The sequence below is a fragment of the Phalangium opilio genome, unplaced genomic scaffold (assembly GCF_054372755.1).
Source record: "Phalangium opilio isolate 3A_F unplaced genomic scaffold, DU_Popi_V2 ptg000390l_1, whole genome shotgun sequence".
In the NCBI taxonomy this organism is placed as follows: domain Eukaryota; kingdom Metazoa; phylum Arthropoda; class Arachnida; order Opiliones; family Phalangiidae; genus Phalangium; species Phalangium opilio.
In genome coordinates this window covers 5124630-5142026 of record NW_028324234.1, presented here as the reverse complement: position 1 = coordinate 5142026, position 17397 = coordinate 5124630, and the positions used below count along the sequence as shown (strand labels likewise).

General features: G+C 47.6%; 6 non-coding genes across 6 annotated transcripts; 1 reads left to right on the top strand and 5 right to left on the bottom strand.

Moving 5' to 3' along the window:
- Nucleotides 1–1967: 1967 nt before the first annotated feature.
- On the bottom strand, nt 1968–2040 carry TRNAH-GUG (transfer RNA histidin (anticodon GUG)). Its single transcript has one exon. It is a non-coding gene; the product is annotated as a tRNA-His (tRNA).
- A 220-nt stretch (nt 2041–2260) lies between these two features.
- TRNAH-GUG (transfer RNA histidin (anticodon GUG)) lies at nt 2261–2333 on the bottom strand. The gene has a single exon. It is a non-coding gene; the product is annotated as a tRNA-His (tRNA).
- A 1248-nt stretch (nt 2334–3581) lies between these two features.
- TRNAH-GUG (transfer RNA histidin (anticodon GUG)) lies at nt 3582–3654 on the bottom strand. Its single transcript has one exon. It is a non-coding gene; the product is annotated as a tRNA-His (tRNA).
- A 955-nt stretch (nt 3655–4609) lies between these two features.
- TRNAH-GUG (transfer RNA histidin (anticodon GUG)) lies at nt 4610–4682 on the bottom strand. Its single transcript has one exon. It is a non-coding gene; the product is annotated as a tRNA-His (tRNA).
- An 808-nt stretch (nt 4683–5490) lies between these two features.
- On the bottom strand, nt 5491–5563 carry TRNAH-GUG (transfer RNA histidin (anticodon GUG)). Its single transcript has one exon. It is a non-coding gene; the product is annotated as a tRNA-His (tRNA).
- Nucleotides 5564–12213: 6650 nt separating this feature from the next.
- TRNAT-GGU (transfer RNA threonine (anticodon GGU)) lies at nt 12214–12286 on the top strand. Its single transcript has one exon. It is a non-coding gene; the product is annotated as a tRNA-Thr (tRNA).
- Nucleotides 12287–17397: the final 5111 nt, after the last annotated feature.

Genomic DNA, 17397 nt, shown 5'->3' with positions numbered 1-17397 from the left:
ATCGTCAGGTATTGTGGAAAAGTTATGACTTTTTACGCTACATCTGAGACCCCACAACACCGCTCCCGGGTGGTCTCGAACCACCAACCTTTCGGTTAACAGCTAGACGCGCTAACCATTGCGCCACGGAAGCCAAAAAATTAAATGATCGTCAGGTATTGTGGAAAAGCTATGCCTTTTTACGCTACATCTGAGACCCCACAACACCGCTCCCGGGTGGGCTCGAACCACCAACCTTTCGGGTAACAGCCGAACGCGCTAACCATTGCGCCACGGAAGATCTGAAATTCAATGGTCGTCAGGTATTGCGGAAAAACTCTGACTTTTACGTTACATCTGAGACCTCACAACACCGCTCCCGGATGGGCTCGAACCACCAAACTTTCGGTTAAAAGCCGAACGCGCTAACCATCGCGCCACGGAAGCCAAAAAATTAAATGGTCATCAGGTATTTTGGAAAAATAATGACTTTTTACGCTACGTCTGAGACCCCACAACACCGCTCGCGGGTGAGCTCGAACCACCAACCTTTCAGTTAACAGCTGAACGCGCTAACCATTGCGCCACGGAAGTTCTGAAATTAAATGTTTGTCAGGTATTATTTAAAAACTCTGACTTTTTACGTTACATCTGAGACCCCACAACACCGCTCCCGGGTGGGCTCGAACCACCAATCTTTCGGTTAAAAGCTGAACGCGCTAACCATTGCGCCACGGAAGCTCAGAAATTAAATGATCGTCAGGTATTGTGGAAAAGCTATGACTTTTTACGCTACATCTGAGACCCCACAACACCGCTCCCGGGTGGTCTCGAACCACCAACCTTTCGGTTAACAGCTAGAAGCGCTAACCATTGCGCCACGGAAGCCAAAAAATTAAATGATCGTCAGGTATTGTGGAAAAGCTATGCCTTTTTACGCTACATCTGAGACCCCACAACACCGCTCCCGGGTGGGCTCGAACCACCAACCTTTCGGTTAACAGCCGAACGCGCTAACCATTGCGCCACGGAAGATCTGAAATTCAATGGTCGTCAGGTATTGCGGAAAAACTCTGACTTTTACGTTACATCTGAGACCTCACAACACCGCTCCCGGATGGGCTCGAACCACTAAACTTTCGGTTAAAAGCCGAACGCGCTAACCATCGCGCCAAGGAAGCCAAAAAATAAAAAGGTCATCAGGTATTTTGGAAAAATAATGACTTTTTACGTTACATCTGAGACCCCACAACACCGCTCCCGGGTGGGCTCGAACAACCAACCTTTCGGTTAAAAGCTGAACGCGCTAACCATTGCGCCACGGAAGCTCAGAAATTAAATGATCGTCAGGTATTGTAGAAAAGTTATGACTTTTTACGCTACATCTGAGACCCCACAACACCGCTCCCGGGTGGGCTCGAACCACCAACCTTTCAGTTAACAGCCGAACGCGCTAACCATTGCGCTACGGAAGCTCAGAAATTCAATGTTCGTCAGGTATTGCGGAAAAACTCTGACTTTTACGTTACATCTGAGACCTCACAACACCGCTCCCGGATGGGCTCGAACCACCAAACTTTCGGTTAAAAGCCGAACGCAATGACCATCGCGCAACGGAAGCCTAAAAATTAAATGGTCGTCAGGAATTGTGGAAAAATAATGACTTTTTACGCTACGTCTGAGACCCCACAACACCGCTCGCGGGTGGGCTCGAACCACCAACCTTTCAGTTAACAGCTGAACGCGCTAACCATTGCGCCACGGAAGTTCTGAAATTAAATGTTTGTCAGGTATTATTTAAAAACTCTGATTTTTACGTTACATCTGAGACCCCACAACACCGCTCCCGGGTGGGCTCGAACCACCAACCTTTCGGTTAAAAGCTGAACGCGCTAACCATTGCGCAACGGAAGCTCAGAAATTAAATGATCGTCAGGTATTATGGAAAAGCTATGCCTTTTTACGCTACATCTGAGACCCCACAACACCGCTCCCGGGTGGGCTCGAACCACCAACCTTTCGGTTCACAACCGAACGCGCTAACCATTGCGCCACGGAAGCTCTGAAATTCAATGGTCGTCAGGTATTGCGGAAAAACTCTGACTTTTACGTTACATCTGAGACCTCACAACACCGCTCCCGGATGGGCTCGAACCAGAAAACTTTCGGTTAAAAGCCGAACGCGCTAACCATCGCGCCAAGGAAGCCAAAAAATAAAATGGTCATCAGGTATTTTGGAAAAATAATGACTTTTTACGCTACGTCTGAGACACCACAACACCGCTCGCGGGTGGGCTCGAACCACCAACCTTTCGGTTCACAGCCGAACGCGCTAACCATTGCGCCACGGAAGCTCTGAAATTCAATGGTCGTCAGGTATTGCGGAAAAACTCTGACTTTTACGTTACATCTGAGACCTCACAACACCGCTCCCGGATGGGCTCGAACCAGAAAACTTTCGGTTAAAAGCTGAACGCGCTAACCATTGCGCTACGGAAGCTCAGAAATTAAATGATCGTCAGGCATTGTGGAAAAGTTATGACTTTTTACGCTACATCTGAGACCCCACAACACCGCTCCCGGGTGGGCTCGAACCACCAACCTTTCGGTTAACAGCTGAACGCGCTAACCATTGCGCCACAAAAGCCAAAAAATTAAATGATCGTCAGGTATTGTGGAAAAGTTATGACTTTTTACGCTACATCTGAGACCCCACAACACCGCTCCCGGGTGGGCTCGAACAACCAACCTTTCGGTTAAAAGCTGAACGCGCTAACCATTGCGCCACGGAAGCTCAGAAATTAAATGATCGTCAGGTATTGTAGAAAAGTTATGACTTTTTACGCTACATCTGAGACCCCACAACACCGCTCCCGGGTGGGCTCGAACCACCAACCTTTCAGTTAACAGCCGAACGCGCTAACCATTGCGCTACGGAAGCTCAGAAATTCAATGTTCGTCAGGTATTGCGGAAAAACTCTGACTTTTACGTTACATCTGAGACCTCACAACACCGCTCCCGGATGGGCTCGAACCACCAAACTTTCGGTTAAAAGCCGAACGCAATGACCATCGCGCAACGGAAGCCTAAAAATTAAATGGTCGTCAGGAATTGTGGAAAAACTCTGACTTTTTACGTTACATCTGAGACCTCTCAACACCGCTTCTGGGTGGGCTTTAGCCACCAACCTTTCGGTTAACAGCCGAACGCGATAACAATCGCGCCACGGAAGCCAAAAAATTAAATGGTCATCAGGTATTTTGGGAAAATAATGACTTTTTACGCTACGTCTGAGACCCCACAACACCGCTCGCGGGTGGGCTCGAACCACCAACCTTTCAGTTAACAGCTGAACGCGCTAACCATTGCGCCACGGAAGTTCTGAAATTAAATGTTTGTCAGGTATTATTTAAAAACTCTGACTTTTTACGTTACATCTGAGACCCCACAACACCGCTCCCGGGTGGGCTCGAACCACCAACCTTTCGGTTAAAAGCTGAACGCGCTAACCATTGCGCAACGGAAGCTCAGAAATTAAATGATCGTCAGGTATTGTGGAAAAGCTATGCCTTTTTACGCTACATCTGAGACCCCACAACACCGCTCCCGGGTGGGCTCGAACCACCAACCTTTCGGTTCACAGCCGAACGCGCTAACCATTGCGCCACGGAAGCTCTGAAATTCAATGGTCGTCAGGTATTGCGGAAAAACTCTGACTTTTACGTTACATCTGAGACCTCACAACACCGCTCCCGGATGGGCTCGAACCAGAAAACTTTCGGTTAAAAGCCGAACGCGCTAACCATCGCGCCAAGGAAGCCAAAAAATAAAATGGTCATCAGGTATTTTGGAAAAATAATGACTTTTTACGCTACGTCTGAGACACCACAACACCGCTCGCGGGTGGGCTCGAACCACCAACCTTTCGGTTAACAGCTGAACGCGCTAACCATTGCGCCACGGAAGTTCTGAACTTAAATGTTTGTCAGGTATTGTTTAAGAACTCTGACTTTTTACGCTACATCTGAGACCCCACAACACCGCTCCAGGTTGGGCTCGAACCACCAACCTTTCGGTTAAAAGCTGAACGCGCTAACCATTGCGCTACGGAAGCTCAGAAATTAAATGATCGTCAGGCATTGTGGAAAAGTTCTGACTTTTTACGCTACATCTGAGACCCCACAACACCGCTCCCGGGTGGGCTCGAACCACCAACCTTTCGGTTAACAGCTGAACGCGCTAACCATTGCGCCACAAAAGCCAAAAAATTAAATGATCGTCAGGTATTGTGGAAAAGTTATGACTTTTTACGCTACATCTGAGACCCCACAACACCGCTCGCGGGTGGGCTCGAACCACCAACCTTTCAGTTAACAGCTGAACGCGCTAACCATTGCGCCACGGAAGTTCTGAAATTAAATGTTTGTCAGGTATTATTTAAAAACTCTGACTTTTTACGTTACATCTGAGACCCCACAACACCGCTCCCGGGTGGGCTCGAACCACCAACCTTTCGGTTAAAAGCTGAACGCGCTAACCATTGCGCAACGGAAGCTCAGAAATTAAATGATCGTCAGGTATTGTGGAAAAGCTATGCCTTTTTACGCTACATCTGAGACCCCACAACACCGCTCCCGGGTGGGCTCGAACCACCAACCTTTCGGTTCACAGCCGAACGCGCTAACCATTGCGCCACGGAAGCTCTGAAATTCAATGGTCGTCAGGTATTGCGGAAAAACTCTGACTTTTACGTTACATCTGAGACCTCACAACACCGCTCCCGGATGGGCTCGAACCAGAAAACTTTCGGTTAAAAGCCGAACGCGCTAACCATCGCGCCAAGGAAGCCAAAAAATAAAATGGTCATCAGGTATTTTGGAAAAATAATGACTTTTTACGCTACGTCTGAGACACCACAACACCGCTCGCGGGTGGGCTCGAACCACCAACCTTTCGGTTAACAGCTGAACGCGCTAACCATTGCGCCACGGAAGTTCTGAACTTAAATGTTTGTCAGGTATTGTTTAAGAACTCTGACTTTTTACGCTACATCTGAGACCCCACAACACCGCTCCAGGTTGGGCTCGAACCACCAACCTTTCGGTTAAAAGCTGAACGCGCTAACCATTGCGCTACGGAAGCTCAGAAATTAAATGATCGTCAGGCATTGTGGAAAAGTTCTGACTTTTTACGCTACATCTGAGACCCCACAACACCGCTCCCGGGTGGGCTCGAACCACCAACCTTTCGGTTAACAGCTGAACGCGCTAACCATTGCGCCACAAAAGCCAAAAAATTAAATGATCGTCAGGTATTGTGGAAAAGTTATGACTTTTTACGCTACATCTGAGACCCCACAACACCGCTCCCGGGTGGGCTCGAACCACCAAACTTTCGGTTAACAGCCGAACGCGCTAACCATTGCGCCACGGAAGCTCTGAAATTCAATGGTCGTCAGGTATTGTGGAAAAGCTATGCCTTTTTACGCTACATCTGAGACCCCACAACACCGCTCCCGGGTGGGCTCGAACCACCAACCTTTCGGTTCACAGCCGAACGCGCTAACCATTGCGCCACGGAAGCTCTGAAATTCAATGGTCGTCAGGTATTGCGGAAAAACTCTGACTTTTACGTTACATCTGAGACCTCACAACACCGCTCCCGGATGGGCTCGAACCAGAAAACTTTCGGTTAAAAGCCGAACGCGCTAACCATTGCGCCACGGAAGTTCTGAACTTAAATGTTTGTCAGGTATTGTTTAAGAACTCTGACTTTTTACGCTACATCTGAGACCCCACAACACCGCTCCAGGGTGGGCTCGAACCACCAACCTTTCGGTTAAAAGCTGAACGCGCTAACCATTGCGCTACGGAAGCTCAGAAATTAAATGATCGTCAGGCATTGTGGAAAAGTTATGACTTTTACGCTACATCTGAGACCCCACAACACCGCTCCCGGGTGGGCTCGAACCACCATACTTTCGGTTAAAAGCCGAACGCAATGACCATCGCGCCACGGAAGCCTAAAAATTAAATGGTCGTCAGGAATTGTGGAAAAACTCTGACTTTTTACGTTACATCTGAGACCTCTCAACACCGCTCCTGGGTGGGCTTTAGCCACCAACCTTTCGGTTAACAGCCGAACGCGCTAACCATCGCGCCATGGAAACCTAAAAATTAAATGGTCTTCAGGAATTGTGGAAAACTCTGACTGTTTACGTAACATCTGAGACCTCACAACACCGCTCCCGGATGGGCTCGAACCACCAAACTTTCGGTTAAAAGCCGAACGCGCTAACCATTGAGCCACGGAAGCTCAGATGTAGCGTAAAAAGTCAGACTTTTTCCATAATACCTGACGACCATTTAATTTTTAGGCTTCCGTTGCGCGATGGTTAGCGCGTTCGGCTGTTAATCGAAAGGTTGATGGTTCGAGCACACCTGGGAGCGGTGTTGTGAGGTCTCAGATGATACGTAAAAATTCAAAATTTAACCACAATACCTGACGAACATTTAATTTCAGAGCTTCCGTTGCTCAATGGTTAGCGCGTGCGGCTTTTAACCGAAAGTTTGGTGGTTCGAGCCCATCCGGGAGCGGTTGTTCAGGTCTCAGATGTAACGTAAAAAGTCAGAGTTTTTCAACAATACCTGACGACCATTTAATATTTAGGCTTCCGTGGCGCGATGGTTAGCGCGTTCGGCTTTTAACCGAAAGGTTGATGGTTCGAGCCCACCCAGGAGTGGTGTTGTGGGGTCCCAGATGTAGCGTAAAAAGTCATAATTGTTCCACAATACCTGACGACCATTTAATTTTTTGGCTTCCGTGGCGCAATGGTTAGCGCGTTCAGCTGTTAACCGAAAGGTTGGTGGTTCGAGCCCACCCGGGAGCGGTGTTGTGGGGTCTCAGATGTAGCGTAAAAAGTTATAACTTTTCCACAATACCTGACGATCATTTAATTTCTGAGCTTCCGTGGCGCAATGGTTAGCGCGTTCAGCTTTTAACCGAAAGGTTGGTGGTTCGAGCCCACCCGGGATTGGTGTTGTGGGGTCTCAGATGTAACGTAAAAAGTCATTATTTTTCCAAAATACCTGATGACCATTTAATTTTTTGGCTTCCTTGGCGCGATGGTTAGCGCGTTCGTCTGTTAACCGAAAGGTTGGTGGCTAAAGCCCACCCAGGAGCGGTGTTGAGAGGTCTCAGATGTAACGTAAAAAGTCAGAGGTTTTCCACAATTCCTGACGATCATTTAATTTCTGAGCATCCGTGGCTCAATAGTTAGCGCGTTCCGCTGTTAACCAATAGGTTGGTGGTTCGAGCCCACCCGGGAGCGGTGTTGCGGGATCTCAAATGTAACGTAGAAAGCCAAAGTTTTTCCACAATACCTGACGACCATTTAACTTTTTGGGCTTCCGTGGCGCAATGGTTAGAGCGTTCGGCTGTTAACCGAAAGGTTGGTGGTTCGAGCCCACCCGGGAGAGGTGTTGTAGGGTCTCAGATGTAACGTAAAAAGTCAAAACTTTTCCACAATACGTGACAACCATTTAATTTCTGAGCTTCCGTGGCTCAATTGTTAGCTCGTTCGGCTGTTAACAAATAGGTTGGTGGTTCGAGCCCACCCGGCAGCGGTGTTGTGAGGTCTCAGATGTAACGTAAAATGTCAGTTTTTCCACAATACCTGACGACCATTTAATTTTTGGGCTTCCGTGGCGCGTTCAGCTGTTAATCGAAAGGTTGGTGGTTCGAGCCCACCCGGGAGCGGTGTTGTGGGATCTCAGATGTAACGTAAAATGTCAGAGTTTTTCCACAATACCTGACGAGCATTTAATTTTTGGGCTTCCGTGGCGCAATGATTAGCGCGTTCAGCTGTTAATCGAAAGGTTGGTGGTTCGAGCCCATCCAGGAGCGGTGTTGTGAGGTCTCAGATGTAGCGTGAAAAGTCAAACTTTTTCCATAATACGTGATAACCATTTATTTTCTGAACTTCCGTGCCTCAATGGTTAGCGCGTTCGGCTGTTAGCCAATAGGTTTGTGGTTCGAGCCCACCCGGGAGCGGTGTTTTGGGATCTCAAATGAAACGTAAATAGCCAAAGTTTTTCCACAATTCTTGACGACCATTTAATTTTGGGGCGTCCGTGGCGCAATGGTTAGCGCGTTCGGGTGTTAACCGAAAGGTTGGTGGTTCGAGCCCATCCGGGAGCGGTGTTGTGAGGTCTCAGATGTGAAGTAAAAAGTCAAAGTTTTTCCTTAATACCTGACGAAAATTTAATTTTTGGGCTTCAGTGGCTCAATGGTCAGCGCGTTAAGCTCTTAACCGAAAGGTTGGTGGTTCGAGCCCAAACGAGAGAGGTTTGTGGGGTCTCAGATGTAGCGTGAAAAGTCGTAACTTTTCAACAATACCTGACAACCATTTAATTTCTGAGCTTCCGTGGCTCAATGGTTAGCGCGTTCGGCTGTTAACCAATAGGTTGGTGGTTCGAGCCCATCCGGGAGCGGTGTTGTGAGGTCTCAGATGTAACGTAAAATGTCAGTTTTTCCACAATACCTGACGACCATTTAATTTTTGGGCTTCTGTTGTGCAATGGTTAGCGCGTTCAGCTGTTAATCGAAAGGTTGGTGGTTCGAGCCCACCCGGGAGAGGTGTTATGGGGTCTCAGATGTAGCGTAAAAAGTCAAAACTTTTCCACAATACGTGACAACCATTTAATTTCTGAGCTTCCGTGGCTCAATGGTTAGCTCGTTCGGCTGTTAACCAATAGTTTGGTGGTTCGAGCCCACCCGGGAGCGGTGTTGTGGGATCTCAAGTGTAACGTAGAAAGCCAAAGTTTTCCACAATACTTGACGACCATTTAATTTTTGGGCTTCCGTGGCGCAATGGATAGCGCGTTCGGCTGTTAACCAATAGGTTGGTGGTTCGAGCCCATCCGGGAGCGGTGTTGTGAGGTCTCAGATGTGACGTAAAAAGTCAAGGTTTTTACACAATACCTGACGAGCATTTAGTTTTTGGGCTTCCGTGGCGCAATGGTTAGCGCGTTCAGCTGTTAATCGAAAGGTTGGTGGTTCGAGCCCATTCGGGAGAGGTGTTGTGGTGTCCCAGATGTAGCGTAAAAGTCATAACTTTTCCACAATACCTGACGATCATTTAATTTTTTGGCTTCCGTGGCGCAATGGTTTGCGCGTTCAGCTGTTAACCGAAAGGTTGGAGGTTCGAGCCCACCCGGGAGCGGTGTTGTGACGTCTCAGATGTAACGTATAATGTCAGAGTTTTTCCACAATACCTGACGAGCATTTAATTTTTGGGCTTCCGTGGCGCAATGGTTAGCGCGTTCAGCTGTTAATCGAAAGGTTGGTATTCGAGCCCACCCGGGAGAGGTGTTGTGAGGTCTCAGATGTAGCGTGAAAAGTCAAACTTTTTCCATAATACGTGATAACCATTTATTTTCTGAGCTTCCGTGGTTCAATAGTTAGCGCGTTCGGCTGTTAACCAATAGGTTTGTGGTTCGAGCCCACCCGGGAGCGGTGTTTTGGGATCTCAAATGAAACGTAAATAGCCAAAGTTTTTCCACAATACCAGACGACCATTTAATTTTTGGGCGTCCGTGGCGCAATGGTTAGCGTGTTCGGGTGTTAACCGAAAGGCTGGTGGTTCGAGCCCATCCGGGAGCGGTGTTGTGAGGTCTCAGATGTGAAGTAAAAAGTCAAAGTTTTTCCTTAATACCTGACGAAAATTTAATTTTTGGGCTTCAGTGGCTCAATGGTCAGCGCGTTCAGCTGTTAACCGAAAGGATGGTGGTTCGAGCCCAAACGAGAGAGGTTTGTGGGATCTCAGATGTAGCGTGAAAAGTCGTAACTTTTCCACAATACCTGACGACCATATAATTTTTGGGCTTCCGTGGCGCAATGGTTAGCGCGTTCAGCTGTTAATCGAAAGGTTGGTGGTTAGAGCCCACCCGGGAGAGGTGTTATGGGGTCTCAGATGTAGCGTAAAAAGTCAAAACGTTTCCACAATACCCGACAACCATTAAATTTCTGAGCTTCCGTGGCTTAATGGTTAGCGCGTTCGGCTGGTGACCAATAGGTTGGTGGTTCGAGCCCATCCGGGAGCGGTTTTGTCACGTCTCAGATGTAACGTAAAATGTCAGAGTTTTTCCACAATACCTGACGAACATTTAATTTTTGGGCTTCCGTGGCGCAAAGGTTAGCGCGTTCAGCTGTTAATCGAAAGGTTGGCTGTTCGAGCCCACCCGGAAGAGGTGTTGTGGGGTCTCAGATGTAGCGTAAAAAGTCAAACCTTTTCCACAATACGTGACAAACATTTAATTTCTGAGCTTCCGTGGCTCAATGGTTAGCTCGTTCGGCTGTTAACCAAAAGGTTGGTGGTTCGAGCCCACCCGGGAGCGGTGTTGTGGGATCTCAAGTGTAACGTAGAAAGCCAAAGTTTTCCACAATACCTGACGACCATTTAATTTTTGGGCTTCCGTGGCGCAATGGTTAGCGCGTTCGGCTGTTAACCAATAGGTTGGTGGTTCGAGCCCGTCCGGGAGCGGTGTTGTGAGGTCTCAGATGTAGCGTGAAAAGTCGTAACTTTTCAACAATACCTGACAACCATTTAATTTTTGGGCTTCCGAGGCGCAATAATTAGCGCGTTCAGCTGTTAATCGAAAGGTTGGTGGTTTGAGCCCATCCGGGAGCGGTGTTGTGAGGTCCCAGATGTGACGTAAAAAGTCAAGGTTTTTCCACAATACCTGATGAGCGTTTAATTTTTGGGCTTCCGTGGCTCAATGGTCAGCGCGTTCAGCTGTTAACCGAAAGGTTGGTGGTTCGAGCCCAAACGAGAGAGGTTTTGTGGGGTCTCAGATGTAGCGTGAAAAGTGGTAACTTTTCAACAATACCTGACAACCATTTAATTTTTGGGCTTCCGAGGCGCAATAATTAGCGCGTTCAGCTGTTAACCGAAAGGTTGGTGGTTCGAGCCCAAACGAGAGAGGTTTTGTGGGGTCTCAGATGTAGCGTGAAAAGTCGTAACTTTTCAACAATACCTGACAACCATTTAATTTCTGAGCTTCCGTGGCTCAATGGTTAGCGCGTTCGGCTGTTAACCAATAGGTAGGTGGTTCGAGCCCATCCGGGAGCGGTGTTGTGAGGTCTCAGATGTAACGTAAAAAGTCAAAACTTTTCCACAATACGTGACAACCATCTAATTTCTGAGCTTCCGTGGCTCAATGGTCAGCGCGTTCGGCTGCTATTCAAAAGACTGGTGGTTTGAGCCCTCCTAGGAGCGGTGTTGAAACGTCTCAGATGTAACGTAAAATGTCAGAGTCTTTCCACAATACATGACGAACATTTAATTTTTGGGCTTCCGAGGCGCAATAATTAGCGCGTTCAGCTGTTAATCGAAAGGTTGGTGGTTCGAGCCCATCCGGGAGCGGTGTTGTGAGGTCCCAGATGTGACGTAAAAAGTCAAGGTTTTTCCACAATACCTGATGAGCATTTAATTTTTGGGCTACCGTGGCGCAATGATTAGCGCGTTCAGCTGTTAATCGAAAGGTTGGTGGTTCGAGCCCATGCGGAAGTGGTGTTGTGAGTTCTCAGATTTAGCATGAAAAGTCAAACTTTTTCCATAATACGTGATAAACATTTATTTTCTGAGCTTCCGTGACTCAATGGTTAGCTCGTTCGGCTTTTAACCAATAGGTTGGTGGTTCGAGCCCACCCGGGAGCGGTGTTGTGGGATCTCAAGTGTAACGTAGAAAGCCAAAGTTTTCCACAATACCTGACGACCATTTAATTTTTGGGCTTCCGTGGCGCAATGGTTAGCGCGTTCGGCTTTTAACCAATAGGTTGGTGGTTCGAGCCCATCCGGGAGCGGTGTTGTGAGGTCTCAGATGTGACGTAAAAAGTCAAGGTTTTTCCTCAATACCTGACGAAAATTTAATTTTTGGGCTTCAGTGGCTCAATGGTCAGCGCGTTCAGCTGTTAACCGAAAAATTGGTGGTTCGAGCCCAAACGAGAGAGGTTTTATGGGGTCTCAGATGTAGCGTGAAAAGTCGTAACTTTTCAACAATACCTGACAACCATTTAATTTTTGGGCTTCCGAGGCGCAATAATTAGCGCGTTCAGCTGTTAATTGAAAGGTTGGTGGTTCGAGCCCATCCGGGAGCGGTGTTGTGAGGTCCCAGATGTGACGTAAAAAGTCAAGGTTTTTCCACAATACCTGATGAGCATTTAATTTTTGGGCTTCCGTGGCGCAATGATTAGCGCGTTCAGCTGGTACTCGAAAGGTTGGTGGTTCGAGCCCATCCGGGAGCGGTGTTGTGAGGTCTCAGATTTAGCGTGAAAAGTCAAACTTTTTCCATAATACGTGATGACCATTTATTTTCTGAGCTTCCGTGGCTCAATGGTCAGCGCGTTCAGCTGTTAACCGAAAGGTTGGTGGTTCGAGCCCAAACGAGAGAGGTTTTATGGGGTCGCAGATGTAGCGTGAAAAGTCGTAACTTTTCAACAATACCTGACAACCATTTAATTTTTGGGCTTCCGAGGCGCAATAATTAGCGCGTTCAGCTGTTAATCGAAAGGTTGGTGGTTCGAGCCCACCCGGGAGCGGTGTTTTGGGATCTACAATGTAACGTAAATGGCCAAAGTTTTTCCACAATACCTGACGAAAATTTAATTTATGGGCTTCAGTGGCTCAATGGTCAGCCCGTTCAGCTGTTAACCGAAAGGTTGGTGGTTCGAGCCCACCCGGGAGAGGTGTTATGGGGTCTCAGATATAGCGTAAAAAGTCAAAACTTTTCCACAATACCCGACAACCATTAAATTTCTGAGCTTCCGTGGCTCAATGGTTAGCGCGTTCGGCTGTTAACCAAAAGGTTGGTGGTTCGAGCCCATCCGGGAGCGGTGTTGTCACGTCTCTGATGTAACGTAAAATGTCCGAGTTTTTCCTTAATACCTGACGAAAATTTAATTTTTGGGCTTCAGTGGCTCAATGGTCAGCGCGTTCAGCTGTTAACCAAAAGGTTGGTGGTTCGAGCCCACCCGGGAGAGGTGTTATGGGGTCTCAGATGTAGCGTAAAAAGTCAAAACTTTTCCACAATACCCGACAACCATTAAATTTCTGAGCTTCCGTGGCTTAATGGTTAGCGCGTTCGGCGGTTAACCAATAGGTTGGTGGTTCGAGCCCATCCGGGAGCGGTTTTGTCACGTCTCAGATGTAGCGTAAAATGTCAGAGTTTTTCCACAATACCTGACGAACATTTTATTTTTGGCTTCCGTGGAGCAAAGGTTAGCGCGTTCAGCTGTTAATCGAAAGGTTGGTGGTTCGAGCCCATCCGGGAGCGGTTTTGTCACGTCTCAGATGTAACGTAAAATGTCAGAGTTTTTCCACAATACCTGACGAACATTTAATTTTTGGCTTCCGTGGCGCAAAGGTTAGCGCGTTCAGCTGTTAATCGAAAGGTTGGTGGTTCTAGCCCACCCGGAAGAGGTGTTGTGGGGTCTCAGATGTAGCGTAAAAAGTCAAAACTTTTCCACAATACGTGACAACCATTTAATTTCTGAGCTTCCTGGCTCAATGGTTAGCTCGTTCGGCTGTTAACTAATAGTTTGGTGGTTCGAGCCCACCCGGAAGCGGTGTTGTGGGATCTCAAGTGTAACGTAGAAAGCCAAAGTTTTCCACAATACTTGACGACCATTTAATTTTTGGGCTTCCGTGGCGCAATGGATAGCGCGTTCGGCTGCTAACCAATAGGTTGGTGGTTCGAGCCATTCCGGGAGCGGTGTTGTGAGGTCTCAGGTGTGACGTAAAAAGTCAAGGTTTTTACACAATACCTGACGAGCATTTAGTTTTTGGGCTTCCGTGGCGCAATGGTTAGCGCGTTCAGCTGTTAATCGAAAGGTTGGTGGTTCGAGCCCACCCGGGAGAGGTGTTGTGGGGTCTCAGATGTAGCGTAAAAAGTCAAAACTTTACCACAATACGTGACAACCATTTAATTTCTGAGCTTCCGTGGCTCAATAGTTAGCGCGTTCCGCTGTTAACCAATAGGTTGGTGGTTCGAGCCCACCCGGGAGCGGTGTTGCGGGATCTCAAATGTAACGTAGAAAGCAAAAGTTTTTCCACAATACCTGACGAACATTTAACTTTTTGGGCTTCCGTGGCGCAATGGTTAGAGCGTTCGGCTGTTAACCGATAGGTTGGTGGTTCGAGCCCACCCGGGAGAGGTGTTGTAGGGTCTCAGATGTAACGTAAAAATCCAAAACTTTTCCACAATACGTGACAACCATTTAATTTCTGAGCTTCCGTGGCTCAATGGTTAGCTCGTTCTTCTGTTAACCAATAGGTTGGTGGTTCGAGCCCACCCGGCAGCGGTGTTGTGAGGTCTCAGATGTAACGTAAAATGTCAGTTTTTCCACAATACCTGACGACCATTTAATTTTTGGGCTTCCGTGGTGCAATTGTTAGCGCGTTCAGCTGTTAATCGAAAGGTTGGTGGTTCGAGCCCACCCGGGAGAGGTGTTATGGGGTCTCAGATGTAGCGTAAAAAGTCAAAACGTTTCCACAATACCCGACAACCATTAAATTTCTGAGCTTCCGTGGCTCAATGGTTAGCGCGTACGGCTGTTAACCAAAAGGTTGGTGGTTCGAGCCCATCCGGGAGCGGTGTTGTCACGTCTCAGATGTAACGTAAAATGTCAGAGTTTTTCCACAATACCTGACGAACATTTAATTTTTGGGCTTCCGTGGCGCAAAGGTTAGCGCGTTCAGCTGTTAATCGAAAGGTTGGCTGTTCGAGCCCACCCGGAAGAGGTGTTGTGGGGTCTCAGATGTAAATTAAAAAGTCAAAACTTTTCCACAATACGTGACAACCATTTAATTTCTGAGCTTCCGTGGCTCAATGGTTAGCTCGTTCGGCTGTTAACCAATAGTTTGGTGGTTCGAGCCCACCCGGGAGCGGTGTTGTGGGATCTCAAGTGTAACGTAGAAAGCCAAAGTTTTCCACAATACCTGACGAACATTTAATTTTTGGGCTTCCGTGGCGCGATAGTTAGCGCGTTCAGCTGTTAATCGAAAGGTTGGTGGTTCGAGCCCATCCGGGAGCGGTTTCGTCACGTCTCAGATGTAACGTAAAATGTCAGAGTTTTTCCACAATACTTGACGAACATTTAATTTTTGGGCTTCCGTGGCGCAATGGTTAGCGCGTTCAGCTGTTAATCGAAAGGTTGGCTGTTCGAGCCCACCCGGAAGAGGTGTTGTGGGGTCTCAGATGTAGCGTAAAAAGTCAAAACTTTTCCACAATACGTGACAACCATTTAATTTCTGAGCTTCCGTGGCTCAATGGTTAGCTCGTTCGGCTGTTAACCAATAGTTTGGTGGTTCGAGCCCACCCGGGAGCGGTGTTGTGGGATCTCAAGTGTAACGTAGAAAGCCAAAGTTTTCCACAATACCTGACGACCATTTAATTTTTGGGCTTCCGTGGCGCAATGGTTAGCGCGTTCAGCTGTTAATCGAAAGGTTGGTGGTTCGAGCCCACCCGGGAGAGGTTTTATGGGGTCTCAGAAGTAGCGTAAAAAGTCAAAACTTTTCCACAATACCCGACAACCATTAAATTTCTGAGCTTCCGTGGCTCAATGGTTAGCGCGTGCGGCTGTTAACCAAAAGGTTGGTGGTTCGAGCCCATCCGGAAGCGGTGTTGTCACGTCTCTGATGTAACGTAAAATGTCAGAGTTTTTCCACAATACCTGTCGAGCATTTAATTTTTGGGCTTCCGTGGCGCAATGATTAGCGCGTTCAGCTGTTAATAGAAAGGCTGGTGGTTCGAGCCCATCCGGGAGCGGTGTTGTGAGGTCTCAGATGTAGCGTGAAAAGTCAAACTTTTTCCTTAATACGTGATAACCATTTATTTTCTGAGCTTCCGTGGTTCAATAGTTAGCGCGTTCGGCTTTTAACCAATAGGTTTGTGGTTCGAGCCCACCCGGGAGCGGTGTTTTGGGATCTCAAATGAAACGTAAATAGCCAAAGTTTTTCCACAATACCTGACGACCATTTAATTTTTGGGAGTCCGTGGCGCAATGGTTAGCGTGTTCGGGTGTTAACCGAAAGGTTGGTGGTTCGAGCCCATCCGGGAGCGGTGTTGTGAGGTCTCAGATGTGAAGTAAAAAGTTAAAGTTTTTCCTTAATACCTGACGAAAATTTAATTTTTGGGCTTCAGTGGCTCAATGGTCAGCGCGTTCAGCTGTTAACCGAAAGGTTGGTGGTTCGAGCCCAAACGAGAGAGGTTTGTGGGGTCTCAGATGTAGCGTGAAAAGTCGTAACTTTTCCACAATACCTGACGACCATATAATTTTTGGGCTTCCGTGGCGCAATGGTTAGCGCGTTCAGCTGTTAATCGAAAGGTTGGTGGTTAGAGCCCACCCGGGAGAGGTGTTATGGGGTCTCAGATGTAGCGTAAAAAGTCAAAACTTTTCCACAATACCCGACAACCATTAAATTTCTGAGCTTCCGTGGCTTAATGGTTAGCGCGTTCGGCTGGTGACCAATAGGTTGGTGGTTCGAGCCCATCCGGGAGCGGTTTTGTCACGTCTCAGATGTAACGTAAAATGTCAGAGTTTTTCCACAATACCTGACGAACATTTAATTTTTGGGCTTCCGTGGCGCAAAGGTTAGCGCGTTCAGCTGTTAATCAAAAGGTTGGCTGTTCGAGCCCACCCGGAAGAGGTGTTGTGGGGTCTCAGATGTAGCGTAAAAAGTCAAAACTTTTCCACAATACGTGACAACCATTTAATTTCTGAGCTTCCGTGGCTCAATGTTTAGCTCGTTCGGCTGTTAACCAATAGTTTGGTGGTTCGAGCCCACCCGGGAGCGGTGTTGTGGGATCTCAAGTGTAACGTAGAAAGCCAAAGTTTTCCACAATACCTGACGAACATTTAATTTTTGGGCTTCCGTGGCGCAATAGTTAGCGCGTTCAGCTGTTAATCAAAAGGTTGGTGGTTCGAACCCATCCGGGAGCGGTTTCGTCACGTCTCAGATGTAACGTAAAATGTCAGAATTTTTCCACAATACTTGACGAACATTTAATTTTTGGGCTTCCGTGGCGCAATGGTTAGCGCGTTCAGCTGTTAATCGAAAGGTTGGTGGTTCGAGCCCATTCGGGAGCGGTTTCGTCACGTCTCAGATGTAACGTAAAATGTCAGAGTTTTTCCACAATACCTGACGAACCTTTAATTTTTGGGCTTCCGTGGCGCAAAGGTTAGCGCGTTCAGCTGTTAATCGAAAGGTTGGCTGTTCGAGCCCACCCGGAAGAGGTGTTGTGGGGTCTCAGATGTAGCGTAAAAAGTCAAAACTTTTCCACAATACGTGACAACCATTTAATTTCTGAGCTTCCGTGGCTCAATGGTTAGCTCGTTCGGCTGTTAACCAATAGTTT